Here is a 26,235-nt window from a genome sequence, read left to right as displayed (position 1 = left end):
GTGTAGTTGTCTGTCTGTAGGCATTTTGCTGCTCTATTACTAATAGTACAAAGCTACTGCACAGACAAGGGGGCAATCTAGTGGTCTGAGCACACAGGATTGGGAACTACGTACCCCTGAGCCACAATCCTAGTTCTGTTCTTGTGGCAAAAAGAGCATGTCATTATGTAAATTAAGGATTATATCATTAATCCACATGAACAAGAGGGCAGAATAGAAAGTTGCACAGAAAACCTTAATTCTGGCACTTCCTAGCTTTTGAATGCCTTACTTGTCAACCTTAATAGTCTTTTAATGTACTTTTGTATGAAAGCATATATGTGATCTGAATACTTTAGTGGCTCCTATAGTTATAACAGCCCAAGCCAAAACTCCAGACTTGGCCATCCCCAAGACCTGAATTTTGGAGTATCTGCCATTTGGGCTGGGTTTAAATTTAGTTACTTTAACTCATCTCTAACACAGACACTGTATTTTTTAAATTATGCATTAATTTTAGAATTGTTTACTGAAGCTGGCTGAATAATACATGCAAATAGCTTATTTGATCTTTTTTCTCTAAGTTATTCAATACATTAGTCAAATATTTCTAATCAACCAGCAGTGTAGGTGGCTGAATATTATTAATCAAATATTCAAACTTGCACTGTCCATCAGTGAATAATTTACTCAGAAATAACAACACTATCATTAGCCAGCTCTACTTCATGCCACAAAAGAAGAAAATCTACAAGTCTTAGGCACTTATATGGCCAGCATGACTACAGTATCCAATCACCTCACAACCTTCCATGTTTTGGGGTAGGGAAGTATTACTATCCCCATTTTACACATGGGAAACTTGACCTAGGTCACAAAGGAAGCCTGTATCAGAGCAGGAAATTGATCCAGGTTTCCCAACTCCTAAGTTAGCGCCCTAACCAATGGATCATCCTTCCTCTCAAAGTGGGATGGAAAGCGTGCTCACCAAAGTCTGGAGTGGCAAGCTCTGCAAAGGGGAAATTAATTGATTTAAAAGCTCCCTGAGGGAAGGTCTTGCCATACCAAACATGTCAGTAGGAGCGTTTTTGAATGAAGAGGAAGGTAATATGTACAGGCAGAGCCTCTGAAAAGCCACAGAAGTAACTGCAAGAGTCCACTGATTTATATTTCCAGAATCAGGGAATCAGGGAACTTTGCAACCATGTCTCTAAAATATTTGTATTAATAGTTAACGTGTAGGGGTCTATCATACTATATCTTCCTTCCCTTAGTTATATGCACATGCCCATTGTAAATGCCAGTTCCTGAATCCAGCTTCTGGGTATGAGATTGTGTTTCCTCATGAAAGAAGACTGGGAGGCAGAGGTAGTTTTCATCCACTATTGGCTATTCATATCCATTTGCCTTAAACTTCTCCCATAGGAGATTTTACTGTGGATGGTACTGGGTGTAAGAAGGCAAGGAGTGGGAAGCAACTCACGCAGTGAGGAAAGGTCATTGGAGAAGTAGGGATGTCCTAGCTTGCTCCTTTGTCTGGCTTTTGTACAATTTCATCCTCATTTTGAGTGCCTATTCCATAGTACATTTCCACCCCAATTTGTTTATGATTGGGGAGACACTGAACTGAGAAACTGCCAAAAGTGCTATGCACGAAGGCAGTGGAATAAGAGGCATAGAGACACCAGAAATTCATTTCCCATTAAAACAGCAAAGTCTGCGGAAATGGCTGGGGCACAGCTTTCTGTTTGCCCTACTTATGGGTGTTTGTACAGTACCTGTAGGTAGTCAGGTAAGTTTTGTCATGTCTAATCAACAGTACCACAAGAGAACAACTGACAGAGCAAATTCAGAGTGCCTGATTCTCCTGTCTTTTACACCACTGTAAATCAAAAGCAACTCTCTATTAGCCAATGGAATAACACCATGTCACTGATATGAGAAGACACTCAGCTCCAGGAAGACTTAATAGTACATGTATGTTACTTAGGGCTTGTCTACATTACCTGCTGGATCAACGGGCAGCAATCGATCCAGTGAGGGTCGATTTATTGCATCTAGTCTAGACACGATAAATCGACCACCGTGCGCTCTGCTGTTGACTCATGTACTCCACCAGGGCTCAAGGCGCAGGCAGAGTTGATGGGACAGCGTCAGCTTTCAACTTACCGCAGTGAAGACACCATGGTGAGTAGATCTAAGTATGTCGACGTCAGCTACATTATTCACATAGTTGAAGTTGCATAACTTAGATTGATTCCCCCCGCACCAGTGTAGACCAGACCTCAGTTAAGAATGATAAACTCAGTATAATTCATCTATTTTACATGGCTTCTCCACCTTGCCTATCAACTAACGGACTAACCCTGGCATTCTATCTAATTGCTCTATCCCCTGGTCATTATGATAGCATTAACTCTGGGCCAATACAACCATCCAGTTACCACTATTAAAGAGATGATGACAGATGAAAACCAGGAGGCAAAGGACTAAAGAGAAAATAAAAGAATAGGTATTGAAGAGCATTCTGGTGACCAGGACATTTTGGTATAATACAAGTTAAAGAAATATTGACTCTGGTTGGCTGACACTGCATAGAATCTGGGTGCCGATTCTATGCAGTGTTTAATCGTGTAGCCTGAATGTGGTTCCCTTGAAATTTAATTTCATGGTAATGTTTATTGCTAGAGATGTACCAGTTGTATCAGAAACCCAAACACTGGTGAACAGAGCTAGATTGCAAAAAGCTTTTGAACTTGCTATTTGCCCAGGAGGGATAAAATGGAAACCTGAAAGTTGCCAATATTTATGATTTGGGAAGACCAGTTGAAAATGGTGATTTTGTGAACCCAGAACAAAAACAGGCCATTTAAGGGGGTGATTTTGTTTTTTTTGTTTGTTTGTTTGTTTTTCCCCTTCCATATTTCTCTTCATTTTAATTAAGCCCTCTCTGGACTCATGCTGTTGGAGAGTTTTCAAAGAAACAGAACTTTCATGCCAGGTTCTCTCCGCCCCCCCCCCCAACTTGAAACGTGTCTGACTGGGAGTTTACATCAAATAAAAACCTAAATACAGCTACGCTACTAGCATTCTGAATACTGTAGAAAGGAAAAACATCTATTTAAACACTGCAGTCAAATTCCCTGGAATTCTGCTATACAGTTTGCTTTTTATATTAATGGTTTTCTTAATTGGATGGGAGCTGCAGGATCGCCACATATGGGCTGGACACTATTAGAAATATCAGTACAAATAGAAAAAACATTGGGCTAGTTTCAGCCTTGATTAAAACCTTGTGTAACCTTAATGTACATTTAAAGATACAATGCACTTGATTTCTTGAAGATTCCCTGTCAACACGAGAAAGATATCACTGCTGTAAAGAAAAAAAAATATTTATTTACTCCAAGTACAATGCAACTTCAGGTCCCAATCCTGCAAATATCTGTCTGTGAGTATTGTATGCAAATGAGTAGTAGTCTCGTTAAACTGAATGAGTGTTTGCAGGATTGGAGCCTTATTTTGATGACCGTCACTGTCAAAACATTACAGAATTAAAATAAATGAGATCCAGTTGGATGTATATTCCGATATCAAACTTTCATTATGCAATTCTTAAAACTATCCTTTTACCAACTACTCTTTTTGAAAATATACATTCACATAAGCTTTCCTGGTACAACAGTGCTCCATTAGAAAAATCAAGAAGAAGTAGGACAATGGAACCGACTGCCTAAGGAGGTTGTGGAAGCTGCTTAACTGGAGGTTTTCGAAAGGAAGCTGGATAGCCATCTGTCTTGGATGGTTTAACCATAATAAATCCTGCAACTTGGCAGGGGATAGACTAAATGACTTTTGAGGTCCCTTCTAACCCTATGATTCTATAAGCATACATATCAGGATAAATTCTACTCTGACTCTTATTCCATAGCAACCCCATTGAATTCAACTGGAACCTTGTGTACCTATGAAAATGGAATTTGGCCCTTAAGTATTTCCAGGTTTATAACACTTTGAGATCCAAGGATGATCAAACAACCTTACACAGGTGAGCATGCATCTACATCATTTACATGCATGCATCTACATCAAGATAAAGTAACTTGTCCAAAGTCACACAGTGCATCAATGGCAGAGCCAAGAATAAAACCCAAGTCACCAGATTCCCATTCCTGTGCAGTGTGAATGGGACTACAATAGTTTCCCCAATGTACTTCTCAAATGCATAAATGTGAACCATGATCACAAGCCTCATAATTTCTAAAAGTCTGGGGCAAAAAAATGGCAGGTGGACCAAGAAATTAGAAATGGAGCTATCTGGTTTTGATTCCATCTTGGAAAAAGAATGTTGGTGGATTTATGTCAAAGGCTAAAACAAAGCTATCTTCAGACAAAAACACTTCATATTTTAATCTTAAATCCCTGTTTTGCATAATATTTCTTAGTGTTTCCAACTATAGAATATCATCATCACAGTATGCTATGGAGTACCTTTACTATACCAAGAATAAAGGAGATCAAATTTTGTTTGTTGTCAGCTACCGTTTAAAGTGAATACACTGATGTAAATTCTGTAAGGGTTAAATACTGGTCCTATTGATGTCTAAAGGAATTTTGCCTCTGATTTTAATGAGACCTGGTTTGGGCCTTTAGGAAAGCACTTAAGCATGTGCTTGGGTCCATTCCTCTTCAGCAACACCTCTAAGCATGTGCCCAAGCCCTACTGAAGGCACAAATGCTTTCCTGAATGCTTAATTCAAATGGTAATGAATAGATCTGCAATCTGAAAATAAGATATTTCCCAGATTGTAGAGTTTACAAGAGCTACCCAGTAATTCACTGTTTGCTGCAGCACATAAGCAATAACTGAAACATACAAAGTTCAGAATACTTCTTCCTATTACCATGGATTGAATGGCATTTGCTTAAGTGCTTTTGTCTGAGAGAACATGACAGAATGTTTGAAATTATCAAATGTATTGTATATCTTGTATTTCTTTACTACACATTTTTACCTTCACTGCTGAATGCAGTACATGCAAGAAAGAGTTAAAAGTAAAAAAAATATAATTTTAATATTAGAACCAACTTTAGAAAACCAGAATATTGTTGAATCTGGTTGAATCTGTAACGTCAAACAACTTATTTGACGTTAGCTGCTATTTCTACTAATTGTCCATGAAGTTCACAATTTTTACCAAGTATTCATTATTCAAAAAAGTGTTCAAAAAATAGGCTTGTGAAAAAAACTCCAGCATACAGGTCATTCACAAATAAAGGCATTTGCTATTCAGAATTTACTGTCTGAGCTGTATGACTGATTACTTAAGTTACATGGTATTGTTCCTGTTCCCTGATTGGCTGGCCTCATCTTTATAAACTACAACTGCTTTTGCAATAAAGCAATTGTTTTCTCATTAATTGACTTCTGTTTCTTGATTAAACACACTCCCCTGCAGACCTGAAATTCACTTCCGACTCATGAGAAATTTTGGTCACTCTATTCTCTAGCAAAAGAGAACAAAAAAGATGTGAAAATAACTGATTCAAAATGCAATTCAGAATTCACAAACATTCCTGCAAACACATTTTTCCTCTTTTCACCCAGCTCTAACTTTTAATTTTGGTAACGTGTATTAATGCCTTATGTTAGTAAAGAGATTTCCAGTCAGTAATGATCAGACACTCATATTAGACCAAAATAATTCCTTTCACTTTTCTCGATAGGTTGCGAGTGCTTCATAATCAAATGTGTTCATTTTAGACTGGTCAGGAATATTTTTCAAGTGGGTAAAAGCAAAGCTGAGCAAGAAGAGATGAACAAACAGTTTGAATTTCTTGTAAAATGTCCTGCTAATGGTAGTTGATTCTCATTGTTCCTATTTTAAATGATTTCCACGAGAGTTCATGATTGTAAGACGTTATGGGACCACGTAATTGAGAAAGAAGAGTCAATTCTTAAGATAGAGCACTGATAATTTTACATCAAACCTAATTGAGATGAATGATGTGCATGAGTCAGTCTTGGAAGACTTGTTCCATTTCACGAAGAATGTTCCTCTTTTAGTTGTCTGCAGCAGAATCAAAAGGGAAGCTCGGCCACTTGCCGAATCAGGCCCTATATTCATTAATGAAATAAAGAGCGCAAGGAAGTTATTAGTGACTAGGGCTGGGTGAACATTCAATTTTAAAACCAGCAGGAAGCTCTCCCCATGTCCCCCTCTCTTCCCAGATACTATAAGGGCCATTAAAAAGGAACCAGATCCAAACATTATAGTTTGTCAGTGAAATACCCTGAAAGTAACAAAATCATAAACACCTTCCATTCTTGTGGTACTTCCACGACTCTCATTGCAGTCTGCCAGCAGGAAGAACAGCAAGAGTAACCAAGGAATGAAAGAGTAAGCAGAGGTGAGATGGTAAGGAATGCAGAGAAGATAAGAATATTGGGTGGAGCAGGGAAGAGAAATTATAGGGACAACAGGACAAACCATGCAGAAAAATGCTATAGCACTCCCCAAACAAACACAATGGGGTACAAGGCTTTATTTTTCTTCTTTAGGGTATGAATAACTCATTTAAATAATTGAGTTACTTATATCCTACAGGGTGAGATCTCTTCCCCCCCCCCATAAAGATCTCTTTCCCCCCCCTATAAAACAAATGCAATTCATCTAACTGGCTAGAATAGGAAACTAAGAAAAGGAGGTCTAAAGAAATGAAGGCCTAGAAATGGAGGAACTTGCAAAAAGCAAAACAAGAAAATAGTAAAATGTGGAGCAGAGAGACAGGGCCAGTCCCTGCCTCATTCCTTTCAGGCATAACTGTGTGCACACACTAAAATCTGATTTCTGTAATTACTTCTGCATGCTGGGGACTCCGCTATTGCTCTTGATTTTTACATGGAAGGTGCTCAGATACTATGGTGTCGGATGGCAGCATAAAGCCTAAAATAGGATGTATGAACAATCAATGAAAAGCAAGCCCTAAATGGATGTAAGCATGGCCAAAGTGAATTCATTTAAAAATGCAAATGAATACTCAGTATTTGCCCAGCTCTTACAATAAAATAATTAGCCTGTAGTCATCAAAATCCATGCAGCATCTATTAAATGGATTAAAACTTATTTACATGCTTTGTGAATAACATGTACCTCTTTGTAAAAAATAGTTCCAAAACAATCTAGAAAGCAAAGTATGCCAGATTGATGCCAGATTTATCTCCACTGACTTCAGTGGAATTACACTAAGAATGAACCTGGCCCAAGAGGTCTTTTACAATCACTTTAAATGATTCATTGTACCAGGGTCATTATTTTCTCATGATACTTAATTTCCCTCCTACTCCCAGGCACTGAAGTGAACAGCAACTTGTGGTGAACAAAGAAATTACTATTTCTGGCTATTATATGGAGTTCCTCAGCCACAATGGCCACTCTCCAGCTATCAATCTGCATGCTTCAATCATCCAGTTTTCTCCCTGTAACCTCGGCATTTCCTTTTGTCATTAAGAGATTTGCAGTATCTATTCCATATCTAACTGATTGCCACAATTTTCCAGTGTTCAGATTCCAAACCAACCATTACTGTGCTGTTACCCCCATACCCAATAGCTTGGTTGTCAGGGCACCCACCTAGGATGTGGGAGACCCAGGTTCAAATCGTTGCTTTGGAGCAGTAATTTGAACCTAGATCTTCCTCATCCAGTGTGAGTTCCCTAATAGCAGACTATAGAATATTCGGGGATGGAGGCGTTCTCCCTCAATCTCTCCTCCTTTAGAAGCTGTTCCACTTTGTACAATTATTCACTGGAGCAGGGAATAAAACCCAACTGTCACCCCTCCTAGCTTGGTGGTTAGGGTGTTCACTGGCAGAGAAGAGACCCAGGTCAACTGCCTGCTCCAGAGTAGGGATTTTAACCTGGGTCTTCCACATCCCAGACACGTGCCCTAGCCAATGGGATTTTTGGTATAAGGAGTGGAGAGGCATGACCTCTGATTTTGTGAATAGTGAATAAATCCCCTTGTGACTCTAGTTGCACATATCAAAACATTTCGTTTTGACATTTCCCAAAAAATTCTTTGATTCAACTACAACAATTCTCCAAAATGATGCTAATTAGATAAATGTTTCAGTGTATCCAAATTTGCATTTTTCAGCAAAATGTTTTGTCCAAAAAATTTCACCGAGCTCTAGTTATAACGGTATAATCTAGCCCACCTAGTAGAGAGTTATAGCAGTCTATATCATAGGCTGGCTAACACAGTTGTAGGGGGAAAAATAAAATTCCCTGCCCACACTGAGTACTTAAACTCTGGAACAGCTTTATTGGTGCTGTTAACAATAACAGTCTTCAAACATATTTACAGTTACCATGGTTCTGCCCCCAGTGTGGACACAGTCTCACTGTGATAGGCTTTGGCTCTTGCTAAATGTATTATCCCACCTGACATACCAATTGGAATGTTTTTCAAATATAAATAGCAGTTCACTGATGGCAAGTCAAATGGCAAGCAAGAGAGAATCAAATGCAGCTTCTTGAGTGACGGTAATCAAATATTTCATGACAGTAATACGAATATTAAAGATCCATCCATTAAATGTCAGTATTTCCCAAGACTTGCAGTATATTCTGGATCTCAAAAAAAGCAAATTCAGCATTTTACCAGCCTGAAATAGCTTGCACTACATAACAACCGTAAACGGTTTATTTTACATCCCTATCAATAGAGCTGACTGAACAGCTTGCTGACAATTTTGCATCAGTGGATTTACAGCTGCAGCTATTAATACTAAATTCCAGCTATCACGTGTGATTGCAAAAGCCTTATCCATGTAAAAACATGAAATTTAGGCTGTTACATAGTAATTTACTCCCATGATATATACATTATCCACATGGTAAGACACCCTAGACTTTTCTAGGCAAGAAACATTTCTAGGCAGTTACTTATTAATTTATAATAGGGGGAGCTGAAAGCAATCTCTGTATTTAGGTTGCTTAACATGTTCCATTATTAAAGGATTATTGTGACCTTTTCTTTGAGAAGCTCTCTCACCTCCATTGTTTGTAGCAAGCCCTTGATACTTGGCAGGGGGAACACCCTGAGGCTACAGAAGTGCCTTTTTTCCCTATCCCATTAAATTCTGTTAATCTTTTGCTGGTATTTAACTATTAAAAATCACCATTTTTTCCCTCTGGCTTGCATTTCTCAGGAAAATTCTGGTAGCACCTCAAAATAATAACTGAAGACACGAACATTATACGGCTGGGGTCACATTTCCAACAAGCAGCAGCAGCAGCAGCAAATAATATACTGAGAATGTCTAGGAGCTGCCATGTTGTGTAATCTTGTGGATACCTGATGCAAGGTGCTCAGGTGCTGTAAGCATTGGCCATCAATGTACATTTCTAAAGAGAAAATAATGAATACAACTGCTTTTATCAATAGAATATTAATGTGCATAGGGGCTGGAACTGCAGGTGCTAGGGGTGCTGCTGCAACCCTTGGCTTGAAAAGATTTCCATTATATACAGGGTGTACAGTTTGGTTCAATGGCTCTCAGCACCTTCGCTATAAAAACTGTTTGAGCACCTCTGTGTGCAGACATGTAAACTCACATAATTCTGAGGGGAAGAGGAACTTTAAACACTTGCAGCCCAATGCATGAGCTGTGGAAATGAGATTGTCTCACGAAAAATAAGGAAGAATACTCACTAAAATTCAGCTGGGCCAAATGTATTGATTATTTCAGCCAGAAAAAGAAGCAAATTGCCCGTTGCTTAAATGGCCATTTTTGGGTGGCTGTTGCATGTCTGTCATATTTAAAGGGCCAGCACCAAAAACGCATATGAGGAAAGAGTTTCTATAACAGCACAACTGTATACTGAAGAGAGTCAATGGAGATGCACAGCTGTCACCGAATAAGGTTCTCTTGAGTAGGGTTTCTTTGGTATTGTCTGCAACACTTTTCACCATAAGTAGTAGACAGGGCACTGAACAGGGAGCCAGGAGAACTGGTTTCTATTCCTGGTTCTCTCACAGACTTGCTGTGTGACCTTGGATAATTCACTTCACCTCTCTGCCTCCGGTTCTCTTCCCACTCTTTGTCTATAGATTGTAAACTCTTTGTGAGGGACTCTCTCATTATGTGTTTGCACAACACTCAGCACAATGGAGCCCCAATCTTGGCTGAGGTTTCTGTAATACAAATAAATAAATAACAAACAATATGAAGATCCTGTTAATATGTGTCCTTCCTATTAAGATAATTAACTTACTGCTTTAGAGTGCATTGTAAGCTACCCGTGTGAACCGGGCCAGTGAAAGGATGTTTTGCGCCCTAGGCGAAACTTCCACCTTGCACCCACCCTCCGCCCTGAGGCGCCCACCCTGCGGCGGCTCCCCGCCACTGCCCCTCCACCCTGAAGCGCCCCCCCTACAGCAGCTCCCCACCCCCTGAGGCTTCCTGCCACCCTCTCTCCCCTCGGGGAGCCGTGCGGCAACTCCCCTCCCCAGCTCACCTCTGCTCCGCCCCCTCCCCGAGCATGCCGCTGACGCCGCTGCTTCTCCCGCCTCCCAGGCTTGCAGCACCAATCAGCTGTTTGGCACGCAAGACTGGGAGGAAGAGAAGGAGAGCGAGGCAGCGTGCTCAGAGGAGGAGGTGGAGCAAAGGTGAGCTGGGGCGGGGAGCAGCTCCCCTGTGCGCCACCCCTGCCCCATTACTTGCTGCAGGCGGCCCTCCCGGTGGTCCTCTGCCCCAGCTCACCTCCACTCCACCGCCTCCCCGGAGCACGCTTTTGGCCGCCCCCAACCACTTGGCGCCCTAGGTGACTGCCTAGTTCGCCTAGTGGTTGCACCGGCCCTGCGTGTGAAAAGCCTTGTGTAAAACCAAAACATCTTAAACAGGGGAAGGCTTGTTGGTAATCCATAACTTGAGATCCTACAGAGGAACTGAAGCCTTTCTAAAGTATGGTTGCAAATAACTGATTGCTGCTTATAAGTTACCTAATAGTTAAAACTGACTTCCACATACTTATTAAACACAGGGTTTATAGAAATAATTGAGTTAAGTTAATGTTCATCTTTTTCCACCATTTATCAGAGTACATTATTTAGGATATTGCTTTATTTCCCTTTTCTCAGGAACTTTCTTGTTTTTCCTGAAGTACTAAGTAACCTGAGACCAAGAGTGATAGGTTTATATTTGTTCCTCCTTTGTGTCAGTCTCATATTCTCATTAGCTTTGTGTTACCTACGCCATGACAACAGGCCTCTAATTTCTCTGCTTTTCTCTTTTCCGGCAATGAATTAACTATGATGATGGGGACCATAGCAACGGAAGCAAAAACTTCATTAAGCAAGAATTTTCAATGCATGCTGTACAAACAGCATAGGCTTTGCTGAAGCCATGGATTCAATGCATGAACGTTGAGATGTATACTTTATCCTTAACATATAGTGTAACCAGCATGCCACATCACAATTCACGCTGAAGATCCACATTAGGAATGGGAGGACTGGCTTGAGGACGACAACAACAACAACATCTTCTCCTTCTCCTTCTTCTCCCACATTTCTATGTTCTTCCAGCTCCTGACTGGTGCTGGAAACAGAAGTGTCAAAATACCTCCCCAGAGACTTGATATATTTTCATCTCAATAGAAGCTAGGAATACCAAAGACCTCATAAAAAAAAAAATTAGATCTTGTGAGGTTTCCAGCCCCATATTTGACAGCCAGAATGTCCAGAACTGGTGTAGAAATGCATCAAAACTTTTAGAGCTAACCTGAACAGAATATAAAACCATTGCACCATTCGATATACACACACACACCCATTTGTTACACACGCACACACACATTCCCACCTGTGTCACAATTCTAACCATCTGATCTTGCTCCAGTTGAAGTCTCTAATAGTTCTGCCATTGATTGAAAGGGAACAGTACTGGTCTTCAATATCCCAATCCTATACTGCTAAAATCAATGGGAGTTTCGCCCCATTTGGAAGCAGGTTCAGGCCCCAGATGTGCATCTCCCTTGAATATGAAAGTGACTTTTTAAACTTAGATGGGTTTCAGAGTAACAGCCGTGTTAGTCTGTATTCGCAAAAAGAAAAGGAGTACTTGTGGCACCTTAGAGACTAACCAATTTATTTGAGCATGAGCTTTCATGAGCTACAGCTCACTTCATCGGATGCATCTGATGAAGTGAGCTGTAGCTCACGAAAGCTCATGCTCAAATAAATTGGTTAGTCTCTAAGGTGCCACAAGTACTCCTTTTCTTTTTGTAAACTTAGATGGAAGCTTTTAATTACAAATCATCTAATGCAAGTCATCTAATGGATCTGTTATAGTACCAAGCAGAATTCAAGTTACCTTAGCAAAGTAGATGGGAGTTTCTCAGAGGCAGAGATAAATCTGATGGTTTAATGTTATTTGCTTGCAAGATTTTCTTTAACACTAGACTATTTATCACATTTATACAATTTATTGTATATAATTTAAGTATATAACTTATAAGAAACCCCATTGAGTGTTTCCAGACTAAACTATTTAGCTCTTTACAAATGTAATCTCTGCACTGAGGGTTTAGTGTGGAATTTGCACCAGTGTTAATCTCGTAACATTAATGTTACGGTAAATAAATACAGCCAAGGGGCAGGGAATGTCTGGCTCATGTGCAGATAAACTTGTGGGTGGGGTAGGGTGCAAAAATCCTTCCCCTCTTTTATACTGCATGAGGGCCTGCCAGAATTGCAGTCCCTGCTAGGACCTCTGAGGGAGGTGCACGCCATCCCCAAAGGAACCTGGCGAAGGCAGGGACATGGTCCTAGTCCCCTACCCCCACCCTAATATTGACTAGCACAGAGGCATGTTGGGGAGCCTTGTAAGGCATTGAGCCTTGTTTTCCTCCCATTGGGGCAAGTCACTTCCACAATGCCCCCAATCCCCTGGTTGGGCAAACTGTTTATTCACAGGTCAGTTTGGACCCTTTCTAGTAGCCTTCACTCACATGACTAGTTCAACTGAAGTAAGTGTAGGATCAGAACCTTTCCTTGCACACAGTGAGTCAGTGGCACAAAAGTGAGGCCTGGTAGATCCCAAAGCAGCAGTTCTGCCACTTAAGCTGAAGGAGAATATTCATTATCACTCATTAGTAGTTGTCCTATGTGAAGCTTGTGAGCAAAGGTCTCAGCAACAAACACCTCTTGCTTACAAGGAAGATTAAAATCACCACCACCAAAGTACTTTGCTTTAACCACAAGCCTCTGTTAACAGAAAATTAACACCTGGGGCCACAAACTAATAATGACTGACATCTACTCTGCCACACAGAACGGTACTCACACCTTTATTTTAATTAACATAGAAACAAGTATGAAGTAAGATGTGAAACAACAAAGTGACCCTTTGTAAAACTTTCTTTTTGAAAAAAAGTCTTCATTAAAAACCTTTCCATTTCCCCCCAGTAATGCGTAATCACAGAATCAAAGGGGGGAAATGCACAAAAGTTCAAACACAAACTGTAATTAAAACAAACCAACAATAAATCTGTACATAAACCTGAGGCCCTGGCCACTCCCAATCTTAAAAAGACTCCTTGGAATCTACTGCAGAAAGAGGGGTTTTAATCTCAATGTCCTGGACAGCTTTCAGTTGAACTATTATAATCACCATGACTATAATTCATTCTTTGCTCCAGCAGGGTAAGCCAGCTTTCATTTCTTTTCCCCAATTGTTTACATAACTCCATAGATTTTAAGGCTGGAAGGGACGACTGTGATCATCTTGCTAAACACAAGACACAGGACTTCCCTGAATTAATTTCTGAACTAGAGCATCTCTCTTTATTTAATCTTCATTTAAAAATTGCCAGTGATGGAGATTCTACCATGATGTTTGATATATTCTTCCAATGGTCTATTACCCACACTGTTAATAATTTGTACCTAATTTGTAATATGAATGTGCCTAGCTTCAACTTCCAGCAATTGGATCTTGTTATATCTTTGTCTGACAAACTGAAGAGCCTTATGTTATCAATTTCTGTTCCCTATGTAGTTACTTATAGAGACTATGATCAAATCACCCAATAACCTTCTTTTTGATAGACTCAAGAGCACAATTCAGTTTACAACTATGAGGAATGTTTCCCAGTCATTTAATCATTCTCGTGGCTCTTCTCTGAACCCTTTTCAACATATAAACATCCCTCTTGAATTGTAGACACTGGAACTGGACACAGTATGCCAGTTGAGGTAACACCAGTGCCAGATACAGAGGTAATATAATCTTTCTACATCTACTTGACAATTCCCTGTTTATGCATCCAAGGATCACATTGGCCCCTTTGGTCACAGCATTATACTCAGAGCCTGTGTTCAGTTGATTATGCCACATGACTCCTAAGTCCTTTTCGGAGTCATTCCTTCCTTAGAAGTTTTTAAGGTCAGGCTTGACAAAGCCCTGGCTGGGATGATTTAATTGGGTATGGGTCCTGCTTTTGAGCAGGGGGTTGGACTAGATGATCTCCTGAGGTCCCTTCCAACCCTGATATTCTATGATTCTATTCTATGATTCCTAGGATAGCATCCCTTATCCTGTAATTATGGCCTATATTCTTTGTTCCTAGATGTGTGACCTGAAATGTACATTGTTTGCTTCCAGCTTACCACGCAATCCAGATGGCTCAGTATCAATGCCTTGCTCTCTTCATTATTTAGCATTCTCCCAATTTTTGGGTCATCTGCAAACTCTGTGAGTAATCATTTTATGTTTTCTTCCAGGTCATTGATAAAAAACCCACTAAACATAGGCCAAGAATCAATCCCTATGGGATCTTACTAGAAACACATCGCTCAGTAATGATTCTCTATTTACAATTACAGTTTGAGCCCTATAACTTATTCAGATTTTAATTCATTTTATATGTGCAATGTTGATTTTGTATTATTCTAATTTCTTAATAAAAATATTGTCAAATGCCTTACAGAAGTCTAAGTACATTATGTCAATAACATTACTTTTATCAACCAAACTTGTAATCTCATTAAAAAAAAAAGATATCAACCTAGTTTGATGGTATCTATTTTCTATAAACCCATGTTATTTTAATTATTCTATCCTCTGTTAATTCGTTACTAATAGAGTCCCGTATCAGCTGTTTCATTATTTTTCCCAGGATTAAAGTCAGGCTGGCAGGCCTATACTTTCTCTGGTCATCCCGTTTACCCTCTTTAAATACTGGCACAATATTAGCTTTCTTCCAGTCCTCTGGAAACTCCCTAGTGCTCCCAAACTTATTTTAAAAAATCAACATTAATAAGTCCAGAGGGTTCCTCAGTCAGGTCTTTTAAAACTCGGATAAAAGTCATCCAGATCTACTAATGTATAGATGACTAATTTTAGTAGCTGCTGCTTAGCATCCTCCTGAGTTATTGTTGTAATGGAAAGTATTTCATCATCATCGGATATGACTGCATCATCTGGCTTTTCCCCATATACATAGCAAATATTTATTAAACACTTTTCCCTTTTTCTTCTCTGTTGACAATTCTACCATTTCCATCTATTAATGGACCTATACCTTTTTTAGGGTTCCTTTTGTTCCTCGATATAGTTTAAAAAAACAATACAAAACAAAACAAAACATCTACAATTTCTAGCTTCTAATTTTTAGTCATGGGTATCTACTTCCCCTTGTTATATATTTTATTTTTTATTGCTGTTTTCATTCTAAGCCAGACTGGTTTTTTAACCAGTGCAGCCTTCTTTTATCAATTGTGGCATCTAGTAAAATCTTCTTAAACAGTTTCCAGTTATGAGATACATTTTTCTGTGTCTCCCTGCTGATCTGGAGCATACTTATACTTAGCTTTGTGAAACTGGTCCTTTGAAAGCACCAAGGGTGGGATCCACAAAGCTACTCTGGTGCCTAAATCCAGACTTGGGTATCTAAGGGCATATCTACACTTACCTCCAGAGCGATCGATCCAGCAGGGGTCGATTTATTGCATCTAGGGAAGACGCAATAAATTGACCACCGAGCGCTCTCCCGTCGACTCCGACACTCCCCCGGAGCTAGAAGTGCAGGTGGAGTTAATTTGGGAGCATCAGCAGTAGACCTACTGGAGTGAAGACACTGCGGTAAGTAGCTCTAAGTATGTAGATTTCAGCTATGCTATTTTTGTAGCTGAAGTTGTGTAACTTAGACTATCTTAGCTCGCCTCCCCTCTCCCCAGTGTAGACCAGGCCTAAGTCTCAGGCTGAGATGCCTAAGTTCCAGTTTTAGGCTCCACTGTAACCTGAAAAACTCCTGTTGAATGCTGTAGGTGCCTAAACTCACTGCACCTAAGTTTTTGCAGTAAAAGTTCCCTCTGCCTCTATGTTTCTGCCTCTGAGCATGCGCACTGCAGCCTCATGTTAGACGTCCAGATGCCTATCTCCCACCTAAGCTCCAGAGCCATTCACAAACTAGGGATGCTAGACATTCAGCTGCCTAAGTCACATGTGGGGCCTGACAAGGTAGGCAGCCTCTAAGGAAACCTACCAGATTTGGCACCTCCTGAGAGTTCACACAGACTTGCTGTTGGGAGGGGAAGGGAGGAAGTGCTCCTTTATAACCTTTAGCCTAGTGGTTGAGGTACTCAGCTGAGAGGTGACAGATTCCTGTTCAAATCCCTTCTCCTCATCAGGTGTCGGGGGGCTTTGAATCAGTGATCTCCACACCCCAGGTGAGTGTCCTAACCACTAGGCTCAAGGATCTAAGGGAGCGCCTCCTATATTTTAAGCTCTGCATGAATGCCTATCTTCCCCGAGTTTGTGGCTCTCTAAGCAGAAATAGGCACCCACCTCAGGGTGGGGCTTAGCACCACACCTCTTTGGTCACCATTATAGATGGCTCCCTGTCTAGCATGCTGGCTTTGTGGATCACATTGTAAGGTTCCTATCTCTCCCCATTCATCGCATAAGGAACCTATGTGCTTAACTCAGTCTTGGTGGATCACAATATTGTGCCTGTAATTTTCTAGGCATCTAGAGTTAGGCAACACAATGCCCAGCATTGCAGTGCTTAAGTACCTTTGTGGATCTAGGCTCAAGAGGATATATTACTAGGTGAAACTTCTGTCTCCACATAACAAATGTCAAATGCCATCCCGATGTGTAGAAAGAATAGTAAATATGGCAGGCAACCAGCTTGGCTTAACAGTGAAATCCTTGCTGATCTTAAACACAAAAAAGAAGCCTACAAGAAGTGGAAGATTGGACAAATGACCAGGGAAGAGTATAAAAATATTACTCGATCATGCAGGAGTGAAATCAGGAAGGCCAAATCACACCTGGAGTTGCAGCTAGCAAGAGATGTTAAGAGTAACAAGAAGGGTTTCTTCAGGTATGTTGGCAACAAGAAGAAAGCCAAGGAAAGTGTGGGCCCCTTAGTGAATGAGGGAGGCAACCTAGTGACAGAAGATGTGGAAAAAGCTAATGTACTCAATGCTTTTTTTGCCTCTGTCTTCACGAACAAGGTCAGCTCCCAGACTACTGCACTGGGCAGCACAGCATGGGGAGGAGGTGACCAGCCCTCTGTGGAGAAAGAAGTGGTTAGGGACTATTTAGAAAAGCTGGACGAGCACAAGTCCATGGGGCCGGATGTGCTAGCGTCCAAGAGTGCTAAAGGAGTTGGCGGATGTGATTGCCAAGCCATTGGCCATTATCTCTGAAAACTCATGGCGATCGGGGGAGGTCCCGGACGACTGGAAAAAGGCTAATGTAGTGCCCATCTTTAAAAAAGGGAAGAAGTAAGATCCTGGGAACTACAGGCCAGTCAGCCTCACCTCAGTCCCTGGAAAAATCATGGAGCAGGTCCTCAAGGAATCAATTCTGAAGCACTTAGAGGAGAGGAAAGTGATCAGGAACAGTCAGCATGGATTCACCAAGGGCAAGTCATGCCTGACTAATCTAATTGCCTTCTATGATGAGATAACTGGCTCTGTGGATGAGGGGAAAGCGGTGGACGTGTTGTTCCTTGACTTTTGTAAAGCTTTTGACACCGTTTCCCACAGTATTCTTGCCAGCAAGTTAAAGAAGTATGGGCTGGATGAATGGACTATAAGGTGGATAGAAAGCTGGCTAGATCATCGGGCTCAATGGGTAGTGATCAATGGCTCCATGTCTAGTTGACAGCCGGTATCAAGTGGAGTGCCCCAAGGGTCGGTCCTCGGACCGGTTTTGCTCAAAATCTTCATAAATGATCTGGAGGATGGTGTGGTTTGCACCCTCAGCAAGTTTGCAGATAACACTAAACTGGGAGGAGAGGTAGATACACTGGAGGGTAGGGATAGGATACAGAGGGCCCTAGACAAATTGGAGGATTGGGCCAAAAGAAATCTGATGAGGTTCAACAAGGACAAATGCAGAGTCCTGTACTTTGGACAGAAGAATCCCATGCACCGCTACAGACTAGGGACCGAATGGCTCAGCAGCAGTTCTGCAGAAAAGGACCTAGGGGTTACAGTGGAAGAGAAGCTGGATATGAGTCAACAGTGTGCCCTTGTTGCCAAGACGGCCAATGGCATTTTGGGATGTATATGTAGGGGCATTGCCAGCAGATCGAGGGACGTGATCATTCCCCTTTATTCGATATTGGTGAGGCCTCATCTGGAGTACTGTGTCCAGTTTTGGGCCCCACACTACAAGAAGGATGTGGAAAAATTGGAAAGAGTCCAGCGGAGGGCAACAAAAATGATTAGGGGACTGGAACACATGACTTATGAGGAGAGGCTGAGGGAACTGGGATTGTTTAGTCTGTGGAAGAGAAGAATGAGGGGGGATTTGATAGCTGCTTTCAACTACCTGAAAGGGGGTTCCAAAGAGGATGGATCTAGGCTGTTCTCAGTGGTAGCTGATGACAGAACAAGGAGTAACGGTCTCAAGTTGCAGTGGGGGAGGTTTAGGTTAGATATTAGGAAAAACCTTTTCACTAGGAGGGTGGTGAAACACTGGAATTCGTTACCTAGGGAGGTGGTGGAATCTCCTTCCTTAGAAGTTTTTAAGGTCAGGCTTGACAAAGCCCTGGCTGGGATGATTTAGTTGGGGACTGGTCCTGCTTTGAGCAGGGGGTTGGACTAGATGACCTCCTGAGGTCCCTTCCAATCCTGATATTCTATGATTCTATGATTCTAAGTCATGCTCACTTTTGCTGGAGCAACCACCAATTTAGTTCTGTCTTCTTCAGATGGTTGGAGATATTCAAACTGGATAGTTTTGCAGATTGGGCTGAGCTTCCATTTTCAGGTATATCTTGTATAGCTCCTCTCCCTTGCTAATGGGAGGGATTAACCATTCAAACATTGGGGCTTAGCCCAGATGATCTTCAGAGACACACAGATATGTATCACCTGGGCTCTTCAGGGCCCAAAAGCCCAGCCACATGATCCTCATAGAGAACAAACTTCTGTAGCATTTAATTTCAGAGGTGATTTCATTTCAGTAATGAGTAAAGCAATTCCTCTGTATATAGAAGAGTACTTTTTCTAAAGATGTATGTACATATTTGCATGTGCACAACTGCATGTGCCTAGTCTGTGCACATAAATAATATCTTTGCATATGCACATAGCCACTGGTGTTATGTACATGTGAAAAAAAATTGCACACAACTGCAGTATTTTGCATACACAAATGATTGTGCTCATCTTTGAAGGTCTGACACATATTATATAGTATCTAAAGGAGTTTACTAACTTCCCAGATTGAAATATGTATATAATTATCATAAAAAGCACTCCCTTTCAAAAATACCTTCATGAACAAATGTCACGTATTATGAAAATAATAAAAATGACAGCATTATTCATAGTAGCAATGTAGCTTTTATGGCAGTTCACTTGCAATCATCTTCTCTAGATTGCTAATTATATACCTCAAGCTGTATTTATTAGTACAAAGATTGAGTAGTTTGCTCTTTTGTATGGTTTGTCAGAAAAAGCCTGTATTAAATATCTATGGCCTTGTTCACACTTGAGAAATCTGGCACGGCAATCAATGTGTTGTCTACTTAGCATAATTGTAACACCTCCCACCCACACACAAAAGTACTCTAAATGGTGCATAGGCATTATTATAGCCTGTTGGATTACTCTTGCTTCAGGCAATGCTTACCACCATGCCAATCTCCACTATTACGATGCCAGTGTAGGTGAATATTGCTGGCTTAATAGCCCAAATGGTGAAAACAATCCTCTCAGAACCATCAAGCAGTGCCCCAGTCAGTGATTAGGTAGTATTTGGTTTACCTTCCTGCATTCCACTGCCCTGGGGTCAAGTTTCCTGCACACGGCTTACCTGTACAGAAAGGCACACACTGTGGAGCCCAGATGCACTCTATTTTCCATAATGAACAATATCTTGTACTTCCATGACTCAGCTGATTACAGGTACTGCATGTCTCTAAGCTAACTTTGTTGGTGCCATCACTCTATGAAATGGTGTTTCAAGGCCCAGCAGTAAAGTTTTGTTTCTTCAGTTCAAAACACTGAGGTGATACTATATCTAGTTTCATTTCAATCTTCTGTAGAAAAATTCTAATGACATAACTCTACTTGTATTAACTGTAGTGATGGGGCAAAACTGGAACATAAAATCTGAAACTGAGGTGCTCTGGTTTAACCACAATTTGTTGGTCTAGATGCAGAAATTTCATGGTCTGTGTTAAGTAGGAAACAGAGAAGACTAAATCATCTAACTTTATATCTGTGAAACCTCTTTGTATTTAGTAGGGGTGTCATAAATATAAAGGGAAGGGTAAACCCCTTTGAAATCCCTCCTGGCCAGGGGAAAGCTCCTCTCACCTGTAAAGGGTTAAGAAGCTAAAGGTAGCCTCGCTGGCACCTGACCAAAATGATTGGTTTCCAAGTAGTTGGAGGTTTTTTGCTTTAATTTGGGCCCAGAGCAGAGACAAGGGAATTGTCTTTTTCTGTAGACTGACAATCACTATCAGAGAATAGATATTCTATTCCAGCACAGCAAAATTTTACAGCCAAGTTTTGTTTGTTTATTTCTAAACCTCGGGTGTAAAGTTAGTTAAAAACAGAGAGGTTAGAATGACAAAATCCGCGGCTCGACTACAGCTCGAATTAGCCAAATTTCAGGCTGAGGAAAGACAAAGGGAACATGAAAGACAGATAGAACTCATGCGGCTGAAGAAGGAACAAGAAAGGGAGGCAGCGAGAGAAGCAGAACAACACCAAGCGGCTGCTCACAGGAGAGCTATGGAAGCAAGGGACAAAGAACTGGAGGAGAAGGAAAAAGAGAGGAAGTATGTGGAGGAGATGGAGAAGATAAAGGCTCAGCAGAATATCCCAACAAACCCTAGTAATCCTTCTCCAAGTACCACTTCCCATATTACAGACGATTTGTACCACACTACAGCCAAATCGCTGCCCCACTGACAGACCTAACCAAAAAGAAACAGCCAAATGCTGTTCAGTGGACCGAAAAGTGTCAGAAGGCCTTTAACAAGCTTAAAGCGACACTCATGTCTGACCCTGTACTAAGGGCCCCAGACTTTGATAAACTGTTCCTAGTAACCACAGATGCGTCCGAGCGTGGTGTGGGAGCAGTTTTAATGCAGAAAGGACCTGATCAAGAATTCCACCCTGTAGTGTTTCTCAGCAAAAAACTGTCTGAGAGGGAAAGCAACTGGTCAGTCACTGAAAAAGAATGTTACGCCATTGTCTACGCTCTGGAAAAGCTACGCCCATATGTTTGGGGACGGCGTTTCCACCTGCAAACCGACCATGCTGCACTGAAGTGGCTTCACACCGTCAAGGAAACTAACAAAAAACTTCTTCGGTGGAGTTTAACTCTCCAAGATTTTGATTTCGACATCCAACACATCTCAGGAGCTTCTAACAAAGTGGCTGATGCACTCTCCCGTGAAAGTTTCCCAGAATCAACTGGTTAAAATCGTCCTTGAGATGTGGAAAATATTGTTAGTCTTTATGTACTTGGTAGTATATTTAGAGATGCATGTGTCTTATTAACTCTGTTTTTCCTAGAGCTCCAGGAAGAAATCCCAGCCAGTGTTTCACCCTAGCTGAGATTTGGGGGGCGTGTCATAAATATAAAGGGAAGGGTAAACCCCTTTGAAATCTCTCCTGGCCAGGGGAAAGCTCCTCTCACCTGTAAAGGGTTAAGAAGCTAAAGGTAGCCTCGCTGGCACCTGACCAAAATGACCAATGAGGAGACAAGATACTTTCAAAAGCTGGGAGGAGGGAGAGAAACAAAGGGTCTGTGTGTCTGTCTATAGTCTGTCTTGGCCGGGGATAGACCAGGAATGGAGTCTTAAAACTTTTAGTAAGTAATCTAGCTAGGTATGTGTTAGATTATGATTTCTTTAAATGGCTGAGAAAAGAATTGTGCTGAATAGAATAACTATTTCTGTCTGTGTATCTTTTTTGTAACTTAAGGTTTTGCCTAGAGGGGTTCTCTATGTTTTTGAATCTAATTACCCTGTAAGATATCTACCATCCTGATTTTACAGGGGGGATTTCTTTATTTCTATTTACTTCTATTTTTATTAAAAGTCTTCTTGTAAGAAACTGAATGCTTTTTCATTGTTCTCAGATCCAAGGGTTTGGGTCTGTGGTCACCTATGCAAATTGGTGAGGCTTTTTATCCAACATTTCCCAGGAAAGGGGGGGTGCAAGTGTTGGGAGGATTGTTCATTGTTCTTAAGATCCAAGGGTCTGGGTCTGTAGTCACCTCGGCAAATTGGTGAGGCTTTTTACCAAACCTTGTCCAGGAAGTGGGGTGCAAGGTTTTGGGAAGTATTTTGGGGGGAAGGACGCATCCAAACAGCTCTTCCCCAGTAACCAGTATTAGTTTGGTGGTGGTAGCGGCCAGTCCAAGGACAACGGGTGGAATATTTTGTACCTTGGGGAAGTTTTGACCTAAGCTGGTAAAGATAAGCTTAGGAGGTTTTTCATACAGGTCCCCACATCTGTACCCTAGAGTTCAGAGTGGGGGAGGAACCTTGACAAGGGGTTTGCATTCAACTCCCAGGATCTGCACCTTCTCCTATATTGCTTTGTTTCTGAATTTGATCACAGACTAAAAAGGATCTATTTTCAGGTACTGGTTTGGGTGCAGGCCAAGTCTCAGAGGAACATCTACTTGTATGGGATTGCAGCCCAAGATGGTGGCAACTTTGAGAACAACTGTTCAAGTATTTCCTACAATTTAAAACAAATCTTTCAAGGTGAGGGGCTTGCAGACTGATAATATTTATCTAGTCTTTTCATCTCAAATCTCATGACATGTCTCACAAAAGTTGGGTTCTATGAAATGTAAGCCTAAACCTGAGCCCTAATTCAACCTTGACCCTAAATTTAAGTGAGAACTGGATCTGAAAACCATTTCCTTGGCTCAGCTTTCAGCTAAATATGGGCTTGACTTACAATGCTTTTTCAGAACAACCATTTTCTTTGCAACAGCACATGTACTGGTGTTTCATAACACAACTATTTTTATACCTAAGGTGTTCTTACCATCCACAAGTGCAGATTCAGTAGCTACGTGTAAACAAGCTGTGTGCAATATGAAAATGTGGTGAGCTTATATCACCAGCTAAGCAAAGGACAGGAGACTGGTTACAGCTTACAGATACTTTCATTTCTAGAGCAAGTATTTGAAACCCAATGGTCAGTAGTTTCTGAAAACAGCAGTCAACTGTCATGTATTTCTGTTGGCCTATATGAAAGAAATGTGTGGTCTCAGTCCAGTTCTTAGTGAACAAGTATTCATGTTACTATTGGCCCTAAATGGAACCATTGTTGAATAGCCTCTCTACTGAGACTAAGCACTGAATAGGGCATAGAGCGTAAACTACTGTCTCTCAGCTGGTTGTCTTTTCAGGTCAGGATTGAAGCATAGCACGAAGGATATGCATGAAACCTTACACTGTCACAGTCCATGCTGCTGCAGTTTGGTGTGTGGAAAACATTCTCCAGATCTGACAGACTGACACCTTACATGAATATTGTTAGCTTTAAAATAACGAGAAACACTACTAAATAGAATTGACCAACATGTGTGTAGTTGTGAAAACAGGGGGACTCTCTCTCATCATTTAGTTGCCAGCTCTAAAGGAAGGGGATAAGTCATCTTGCAGCAAATGCAGACAACCATGGAACAGAAGTTTAGCTCTATCTGCTGCTTTTAAGCATAACAGCTTTTACTCTGTGCAGATTGTTCCTGGAAAAGGCCTCATGGCTCAAAGATAATTGCTAACTTTGTCTTCTGCTACCAGTGTCCATTTAATAACCTTGTTGCATTCACAGCCCACACACTGACGCACATCTCCTCTTCTTTTGATCCTTAACCTATTTAAGTCTGGGCCTGAATAGCTTTCTAATGCTGAATGAGCAGTTAGGTCTTTCAGGTCAATGTGAAAGCCATGCAGGCACACTTTATTGCTAATGGTATTTCTGTACATAAATCCCCACACATCTATTACAGAAAATAACCTAACCACTTCCTGAAAGCAGCTGGCAAGAAAGTGAAGGTACAGGCACATCAACTCCATTCTTAAACCAAAAAACTCACTGTTTTAAAAATATATTTGTTTAAATTCCAAAGGTGATTTGTCAGCTTTAAAGACAAAGGGCAGACTTTTCAAACTTTGTTGCCTAGAGTTGTACAGCTCAATGCATAACTAGGAACTCAGACGAATGCCCTTATTTGCAGAGGTGCTGAGCACCTGCAACTTCCATGCTGTGGGTAATCAGCACGGCTGAATTTTAGGTCTCCTATTCAGACGCCTAATTATGAACTTGCGTGGCTAAAAGTAGGCACTCTAGAATTTAGACATAGCGCTAACATTTTCAGGGTGTGTGCCCATGGGATTTGCAAACACATGTCTGATTTGAGTGTAAGGCAGTCATGTAGATTTGTAGGATGATACAGCTTCTGGGCATTGTGGGCATGAACCAAGGTGTTAGACACATTACTGGGATTTTTCAATTATGTAGAGGAAGCCTACAGGAGATAAGTGCTATACCCTACCAGGAAATCAGTGGAGTTACATGCAGAGGTGGATCTGGCCATTGTATTTACCATGTGTGTAGTTTAAACATATATGATCAAGCTGGAATATACTGTCTTGCTGAAAATACATTATTGTTACCTCAGTTTCCCTAGAAACTAACCCAGGGTTACACTTATATTGTTTTTATTAAATGCCGCTGGTGAATCAAACAGAAAAGGGATGGGGCTTATTCATGCATGCACACATTCATCATATTCATCCCCTCATGCACCCACACACTCACACAGCGGGAGAGTTACCGGAGACAGCAGAGGAAGCCGAGAAGCTGAAGCATAGTAGATCTGGTGTGTCCGCCTGAGGTCACGGATCTGGGCCGGCCAGCAGGTCAAGAAACAGGGGGCTTGTGTGTATGCCTTCTTCCTTGTGCTGGAACTGGGTGGCTCCTGTCACGTGCACTGAGTTTCCCTTTTGTATCCGTCACCGAGAAGCATTCCCAGGCCTCGTTCCTTTCACACATACCAGGTTCTTCTTTTCTTTACAGCACCCCATGATTGCCTTCTCAGGGCAGATTACATTACTGTCTCCTGTCTCCGGGCTCTAGTCTCCTTGCAGTTCCTCTCTGCCCACTCCCACATACACTCCCTTGTTCACACTCCCTTATCTCCCTTACACACTCCCTTGTTCACACTGTCTCTGATTGCGTGATGGGGTATTGCAAAGCTTGGAGGTTTGTACAAGTGGTAACTGAAAAGGTTACAAAGCTTGCAAGAGTAACAAAGCTTAAAAGGCTATGCTAACAATAACTAAAGTTACAAAGTTTGCAAAAGGTTACAGAACTTAATGATCATACTAGCAATGACTGAAATGTTACAAATCTTACAATCGCATTCTGCTGGATTGAGCAGAGGCTTTACATAACAATTATCTCCCAAGAAAAAAGGGTAAGTGCCAGGTTTTGATGCAGGGGAACAGGGACTGTAAGGGACAGCTGGTATGTGTCTGATGTGGTACTTTTTTTCTGTGCTGTTGTCAGAATGCAGCACAATGCTAGCTCCTACAGTAAAAACAGAATTTTAGTGAACAAGCTGCAGGGAGAGAAATAAAACAAATTTGTCTCTATCCAAGTGATCATCAGCCACCAAACATGTACATGAAATTCAAATATGGCAGAAAAGCAAGGAAATCTGTATGCTCAGGTTTGA

General features: G+C 41.2%; 1 long non-coding RNA gene across 1 annotated transcript in view; it reads right to left on the bottom strand.

Annotated features, from left to right (window-relative positions):
• The window catches only part of LOC311520175, a 193,896-nt gene extending 168,065 nt beyond the window's left edge, over nucleotides 1-25,831 (bottom strand). Inside the window, exon 1 of the long non-coding RNA XR_014711508.1 lies at nucleotides 25,333-25,831. This is a non-coding gene — a long non-coding RNA (uncharacterized lncRNA). The remainder of the gene's footprint in view (nucleotides 1-25,332) is intronic.
• Nucleotides 25,832-26,235: the final 404 nt, after the last annotated feature.

Source organism: Lepidochelys olivacea (assembly GCF_965140295.1).
Source record: "Lepidochelys olivacea isolate rLepOli2 genome assembly, chromosome: 4".
Lineage (NCBI taxonomy): Eukaryota > Metazoa > Chordata > Testudines > Cheloniidae > Lepidochelys > Lepidochelys olivacea.
This window is presented reverse-complemented; position numbering and strand designations above follow the sequence as displayed.